At 35.8% G+C, this 8,187-nt stretch overlaps 1 long non-coding RNA gene across 1 annotated transcript in view; it reads right to left on the bottom strand.

The window, feature by feature from the left end:
* Window positions 1–2,108: 2,108 nt before the first annotated feature.
* LOC104001865 (uncharacterized) overlaps window positions 2,109–8,187 on the bottom strand; it is a 52,636-nt gene continuing 46,557 nt past the window's right edge. The window contains exon 3 of the long non-coding RNA XR_001708949.4: window positions 2,109–4,599. This is a non-coding gene — a long non-coding RNA (uncharacterized LOC104001865). The remainder of the gene's footprint in view (window positions 4,600–8,187) is intronic.

The raw sequence follows: 8,187 nt of genomic DNA, 5'->3' as shown, positions 1-8,187 counted from the left end.
TACTTTTATGATTTTCTTTCGAGAACTCTGAGTTTTATTTACATGTACCAGATTACATCCTATAAAACCTGAAGTGACTGCTTAGCATTAAGACTTGCAAATAACAATAAGATATATGCAGACACATGTTAATAAATTGACCTTTATATTTTCCCCTCATGGTGCAATAGCTCATAGTCCCTCAGTAATTCCAAAGAACAGAGGCGAGGATGCAGAGACTTAGAGTTCATTTCAACCTGGCACTAATTTTACACATACATAGAATAAGTTAATATAATAAAGTTCATAGTTAATGCTAAAAAGCAGCATGTATGTGTGAGGGTCATGGGGGTGGAGGGAGATATACCTCTTATGAATACTGAATTATTGAACTTAAGAAAGAAATATGACTTTTTTTTAACTGACTTGAGTCCTCTTTATATTAAGGATTCCCTTGTTTTCTATTTGTGTCTCTTTCATATACAGCTTACATTTTGTTGTTTGTTCCCTTGCTACAAACTGAGGCCAAGGTTTGACTTCTAAAGTATTCTTTTCAAAGCTCTCAATTACTTAAAAATCCCTGGATTATCTAAAACTTCCCACAGACTACATTTATTTTAAAAGAATTGTGTGTGCATGCTTTTGTTCGTTAACCATAGATTAAGAAGTGCAAGAAAATATGAACTATGAGGAACAAAAAGATGCTTCAAGAACTTTATGACTAAGTGTGTTGAATAATATACCTGAATATGCTGATCAAATAATGAAAGAGAATAAGCATGGTCATTATTTCGTGTCTATCAATGACATTGGCCATTCTGCTTAGAAAATATTTCTTAAAAATCTTATTTTTTATGTAGCCTATTTAATGATGTTTCTAATTTTGCAAGTATAAGATAGCAAAATGGTCATGTTTGAAAGCCTGTTGCAGAGTTGAACTGAAAGCAGTAAGTGATGCCAGCATCACTGTCATAAATTTGTTTAATATAGTTGCTGCCTCAGCATTCAGTTTTAGACCTGACGTAAGTTGTCTGAAACCTAGTCCAACCCCATCACTTTGGTTAAATTAAAACTTCCGCTCCCCATAGTGGTTGTTTACAACACAGCCTGCTTGTTCCTCCTCTCATTGGCCCAAAATCCAACATACACCACATCTGCTAACTACAATAAAACACATGATTAACACCAGAGTTATGTAAATAAGTTCTCCCTTTGCTGTGTTTTCTTTAAACTAGCTAATCCACAACCGCCACGCAAAAGCCTAAGGAATAATGCCCGTGGACCTTAATAAACACATAGTCCCACCGGTTCCTCTCTTTCTCTCTCTCTCTTCCTCAGCATCCACGTGTTGAGCTCCCTGTTGCCTCTGGGCTTCTTGCAGTCCTCCCATCAGCATCCCTTGCCTCTCTGGTCCTATTAGTAATAAATTTCTTCTGTTTCATACATTTTGGTTTTATTTCCTCATTGTGTCTCACCTGACACACACACCCAAATTTAACTTTCCACTGGTCAGGGCTCTCCTGGAGAGTGGCTATCCTGGCTTATGGCCAGTCTCATGACAGACTTCAAGACCAAATTAAATTAAAAGGAAACCATAACAATAGAAATCACAACCATCAGACTCAACAGGTCACCCTGCCCAACACCAACAACTCCTGAATTAGCCATCAAATGCTGAGCTAGAAACTTATTACAAATGAGACAAAGCAAGGAGAGTTCTACAGATTTGTGTCCAGTTATAAATATTTTCCAAAATTATTGTTTGCTTTTGTGAGAATTTTCTTTTAATCCCCTGCAGTCTCTGGAAAATAGAATTGCATAAAAGAATACATAGGAAGGGTTTAAATAATGCAGGCTGACCTTTCTAATTAAGGCCTTAAAAGCAGTTTTCATGGTCAAGCTATAACTGTCAAGGAGCATTTCCCACAAATGTTTTGACTAATGTTAGAATTATAAATTACTTATAACTGAACTAGACAGTGAATCTCCAAGAAATCATTGAAATGTACAGAACTTTATAATACATAGTTTAAGCAGAATTTTCAACAGATACCCAGGCAGCTAACCATCTCTACTCATTTCTGACATCATAAACATAAGACACAGAGTAATAATGAATAGCTACTTTATACTTTAGTAAAGTGTTTATTGGCTTGAAAATATTAAACAGAATAAAAAATAACTCATTCATTTATATTGTCTAACACTGTTTAGGCAAAAAAAAATTTTATTCACTACATTTTATACTTACTTAGAATCTAATAACTACAAAATATTGAAGTATTTAAAATGGCATAGTGCTACTAGTGATTATCATGGTTTACATTAGCTGCTTTGAAAATGAATGCTTCGAAGCTTTTCCAACAATATTAGGTAATGTTTAACCTCTATGCTCAACTTTCTTCTGTGTTACATGAGATAGCAGGTACCTTAATTGGATGTCTTATTTCAGGATATCTGGGTGAATAATCCCTGCATAAGCATGAGAAAGGCCCTGGAGAAAAAGTAGAACTTCCATTTACTGTTCTCTATGTGATCAAATGAGGTTTCCAATATTTGTTTATCTTTAAATTATCTCCAAAAACATAATTCTAGAGATATTTTATTAGTCCATTCTCACAATCCCATAAAGAGCTGAGACTGGGTAATTTATGAAGAAATGAGGTTTAATTGACTCACAGTTCTGCAGCTTGAACAAGAAGCATGGCTGGGAAGCCTCAGGAAATACAAGCACGGCAGAAGGTGAACGGGAAGCAAGCACTTATTCTCATGGCCAGCAGGAGAGAGAAAGAGTAAAGGGGGAAATGCCACACACTTTTAAACCATCAGATCTTGTGAGAGCTCACTCACTATCATGAGGACAGCAAGGGGGAAATTTCCCCCAATGATCCAGTCACCTCCCACTAGGTACCTCCTCCAATATTGGAAATTATAATTCAACATGAGATTTGGGTGGGGACACAGAGCCAAACCATATCAGTTATAGTCCCATATTATGCAATTCAACTAGTAATTATTAAGTGCTGAAAATATACCCACACTCTTAAGTACTATAGGCTACTGTATTTTCACTCCTTTTATATAAATTTAAGTAAAAACAAAAAAACTTATTATTCCCATCCTTAAACCTCTACTTTTTTAATACACTGGTAATCAGTCCAAAATATGTTCAATTATTTTTTGCCTACTCAATAATTTTTGTATTAAGACTCATGTTTGCCATGGATTAAATTATTTGCCAAATGACTACAAGTATCCTAGGCTTAGAGGAACTAAGGCCAGGGAATATTCATACTAAATTCTCTGTAAGCATGTAGATATGAAATGTAACACTCCAAAACTGGAGATTTGTTATCAAATCTTTATTATGATATTGTTATTGGGTATCTTTATTATGAAAGAAAATGAGTGATGCTGAAAAGAACACCAAAATGTGGAAGTTTCAAAAAGAAGCATATTGAGAAATAAATTTAAGATAATGTCTAATATAGTGATTTCAAAATAGTATTTGAGGAAAATCCTTTTGTTAAATATTGTTTGGGTCTTCTATAAAGTAAGTCAAAACATAGGTATAGTGTTAACTTTTTCTTACAGCCAGGAATATTATTAAGATATTACAGGAAAAAAAAGAATAACACAGTACACTACACATTGACTTGTGAAAAAACAGCATTGAAGTTTCTGTTAGTTCAAACTTATAATCTTTCAAACACACTGAAAAGGTCTTAAAGTATCTGGACCAGATTCATCTTGATCAATAGTCTATTTTCCAGGCTCTTCCCATTGGTGTACCAGTTCTGAATCTTGATTCCCATGTAAGTTGGAAAAAGCCAATGGAAGCAACTGCCAAGAACGCTTTTCTAAAAACCTACGTTTAGAATGAGTAGTAACTTTCTCTGCAATCAACTTAGACAGTTAACCACTCATTTTGACCTCCAGAACAAAAATAAAGCAAAAAAATCGACTGAAGGCTGATCTTAAAAATCTTGTATGTATTGTATGATCAGGGTTTCTATAATATATTTAAAATGAGATGCAGCTTTTAATGTATTGTATGGAAAGACCCTGCATCTGCTACAGTGCACTAGGACAGAGACAGAAAGCTTCATCCAGGGAAATAAACCTATAAGCACAGGCCAAAATAATTTACCTACCTTTGGCATATATCTTAAATGCCAGTTAAACTTGATATTGGAAAACACTCATTGGGGAATTTGCCTGTATACGTGGCATCTACAGCACTAGCTCTGTACCACCCACTCAGTCCCTGGAGAGTTCTTCGAGCATCTTCTCTTCCCCTGAACTTCCGAAGAAACCATCTGCTGATGACACTGCCAGGAACTCGATCTCAGAAAGCCTTAAGCTGTTTTACTTCCATTTTTGTCTCAATCACTTTAACGTCTCGCTGCTCTTTTCCTTCTGCTGGTGATCCAGGAGGTCTGCACCCCAGCTCCTGTGTTCTGCTCTTCCCAGAAAAACTTCTTCCATCTGACTCCTTAGGGCATTTCCCCTTTCGTTCATTCAACAGATTCAGGCTGGGTCTCTTGTTTTTCTTCCATACATTTGCTTGTCTGTAAATACCAACCATTCACTCAAGGGTTTTTAAGGCTTTCTTCTTTACTATAAGGAGAAAAAAGGAAAGTATAATATCATCTGCAGTTTGATTTGAAATATATAAAATCTATTTAGCATAGGGAGAAACTGAAAGAAAACATTAGAAATGTCAGTAGTTGTTCTGGTGATGTTTCCCCCACTTTCCCGTATTTTTTACATTTTCTATTAATGAATCTGTCCTATTTTCATAACAAAATAGTATCGTTATCTTAAAATAAAAGATTTTTTTAAAATTATATATTTGGGGGAAGTTGATACAAGTGATGCTTTTAAATATTAAAACCAAACAGATGACTACAAAATATGACCATATTATATGAAAAACAGCTTTTGTCAGTATTTCCATTAAAATACAAATTGGAACTTACACAAACAACAACAAAAAAGAGGAAGAATACTTTTTTAAAAAATCTTAATCTAAAACAATATCATAAAATCAGTTCACTTTTTATGAAAAAAAGTTTCTGATTTTAAAAAACATAGATATACAATTTTGGGTATGTACAAATTGCATATTGTAATGCAATGATATCTTGTAATGCATATGTAAACATATGTTATTAACTTGATTTAGTCATTCCTAAATGTATGCATATTTCAAAACATCATGTTGTACACAATAAACATGCACAATTTTTATTTGTCAAATAAATAAATAAAAAGATGCATGTTGTTTTTTTTTTAAGTGGCATCCCTCAGCCACAACTAAGCAGAGAAGCATGGTGTTCTGACAGGTTAGGAGAGGATCCATCAGTTCAAATCTCTCCCTGCATCAATGGTGTGTCTATCTGCCCAAGCAAACAGAGCTCTGAAGATGCCTAAAATGAATCCCCAAAATGGAACTAAGTACACTTACTTGGGAGCTTCCATACATAGGCAGAAAGGTCACCTTGTTATGCAACTATTCATTCTGTGTGTGCCTTCTGTTCTGGTGTTGCACACATAAGCAAAAGAAATCCTAATCTGAAAACATTCACTAATAAATTCACACTACTTCCTAGATGACTCTAGTGTTTAGTGATACCTTTGGGCATCTGCCTCTTATTGATTTGGGATATCTGATAATGCCATGCAAATCACTTGCATAGAGAAATTAAAATTGGAAGATTGCATGAAACATACACAGAAACTTTCACAAATCAATGCTTAGGAAAGTTAGACTAGTGAACAGTCTAGAGAAAATGGACAGAATGATAAAGAAACAAGAATGATGACTAACAAGGGATTAGAGATTGATGTTCAGGACAAATGACATTTTAATTACACTACACAGTCAAAGATGAAATGAAAATGATAATATCTTAACATATTAATTTTTCTGAAAATTTACACCAATCAAAATTAATCTTTGATTCATTCTGAGTCATGTTAAGAGTTAACATATAGATGGAATTATAATACATTGCATAATATACAGTTTCATTTTCTAAAATTGACATCACAATCAAATCTTGTTTTTCTTTGACTATTCACCATGATATTTGGCTTGTTTAAGTGGTCTCTTAAAAAGAGATGTCAATTTTTTCATATACTACAAAGACCATATTTTTTACAATATAAGCCTTAAGAAAAGATTAAATTTTTCTTTTGAGGAATATATCAGGTGCTAAAGGTTAAGAATTTTATTTGGAAGAAACTTTTTTATCACAGTCACCTACCAGCACCCTCCCTCCCAATTCTCACCTGTCCTGAAGATATAATGAGCTTAAGAACTTCTACAAAAGCAAAGCCATTAATACCCCTGAACAATGTCTATTGGAACTATAGATGGAAGCTAAAAAGTTCAAGAGAAAAAAAAAAGATGAAAGTGAGATTCAAAGAGAAGGGAAATAACAGGGAGAAATATGTAAGAGTTGTAAGTTGCATGAAACATTAATTTTGTAGAGTGCCATCAAAATTATCTTAGCAATACCAAGACTACTGTCTTTGAATTGGAAGCCAGTGAAGAGAAAATATAGTACAGCACCCTCCCCTCGCTAAGCTAGCTTTGTGTCACTTCTTGTATATTTTCTTCCATGTCTTTAATCTTCCCACCTAGAATGACCTCTGCCTTCCCACCTCCAACTATGCAAAACCACCCCTTGCTGCAAAGTCCAAATGAAGCTGCACTTCCTTGGTGACTTCCATGATCACTCAGTTTACAATGGACTGTAGCACTTAGTTCTTTAAGTATAAACTCAGTCTTTTACTGCTAGTTCCATGTTATGTTTGTACGATTATGTCTGTAATTAACCTGTGAGCTCCTTGTGGGCAGAGGCTGAGTTTCTTTCATCTTTGTAACCATATTGCCCGGTATGTTGTCTAACACGTAACAGTCACTGAAGAAATGTTTTCTAGTATGAATGGACAGAATATATATCATTCAGAAACTAGAAGAGTGCTTGGCACTATTAGGTCAAAGGAATAGGTGATCAGTTGATGTCATCTGAGGCACATTCTTTTTTGTTTCAAACCAGCTGGATGTGAGTTTAGTAAAGGTTTTCCTGAAGTTTGTATACATAAATATTAAGAATAATTCTCTCTCAACTTTCCTATTTTCCTTCTTTATCAATCATCAGGTGACATGGTTTGGCGCTGTGTCCCCACCCAGTTCTCATCTTGAATTGTATTCCCATAATTCTCATGTGTTGTGGGAGGAACCCAATGGGAGATAATTTGAATCATGGGGACAGTTTTCCCCCATACTGTTCTCATGGTAGTGAATAAGTCTCTCGAGATCTGACGGGTTTATCAGGGGTTTCTGCTTTTGCATTTTTCTCATTTTCTCTGCCGCTGTCATGTAAGAAGTGCCTTTAGCCTCCCACTATGATTCTGAGGCCTCCCCAGCCATGTGGAATTGTTAAGTCCAATTAAACCTCTTTTTCTTCCCAGTCTCGGGTATGTCTTTATCAGCAGCGTGAAAACAGACTAATACAGTAAACTGGTACCAGCAGAGTGGGGCGCTGCAGAAAAGTTACCTGAAAATGTGGAAGTGCCTTTGGAACTGGGTAACAGGTGGAGGTTGGAACAGTTTGGAGGGCTCAGAAGAAGACAGGAAAATGTGGGAATCTTTGGAACTTCCTAGAGACTTGTTGAAAAGCTTTGACAAAAATGCTGATAGCGATATGGACAATAAGGTCCAGGCTGAGGTTTTATCAGACAGAGATGAAGAACTTGTTGGGAACTGGAGCAAGGGTGACTCTTGTTATGTTTTAGCAAAGAGACTGGCAGCCTTTTGCCCCTGCTCTGGAGATTTGTGGAATCTTGAACTTGAGAAAGATGGGTACCTGGTGGAAGAAATTTCTAAGCCCCAAAGCATTCAAGAGGTTACTTGGGTGTTGTTAAGGGCATTCAGTTTTATAAGAGAAGCAGAGCATAAAAGTTTGGAAAATTTGCAGCCTGACAATGTGATAGAAAAGAAAATCCCATTTTCTGAGGAGAAATTCCAGCTGCCTATATAGAAATTTGCCTAAGTAATGAGGAGCCAAATGTTAATCCCCAAGACAATGGGGAAAATGTCTCCACGGCATGTCGGAGGTCTTCACTGCAGCCTTCACAGGCCTGGAGGCCTAGGAGAAAATGGTTTCTGGTTTCGTGGGCTGGGCCTGGGGTCCC

This window comes from Pan troglodytes, chromosome 14, assembly GCF_028858775.2.
Source record: "Pan troglodytes isolate AG18354 chromosome 14, NHGRI_mPanTro3-v2.0_pri, whole genome shotgun sequence".
In the NCBI taxonomy this organism is placed as follows: Eukaryota; Metazoa; Chordata; class Mammalia; order Primates; family Hominidae; genus Pan; species Pan troglodytes.
This window is presented reverse-complemented; position numbering and strand designations above follow the sequence as displayed.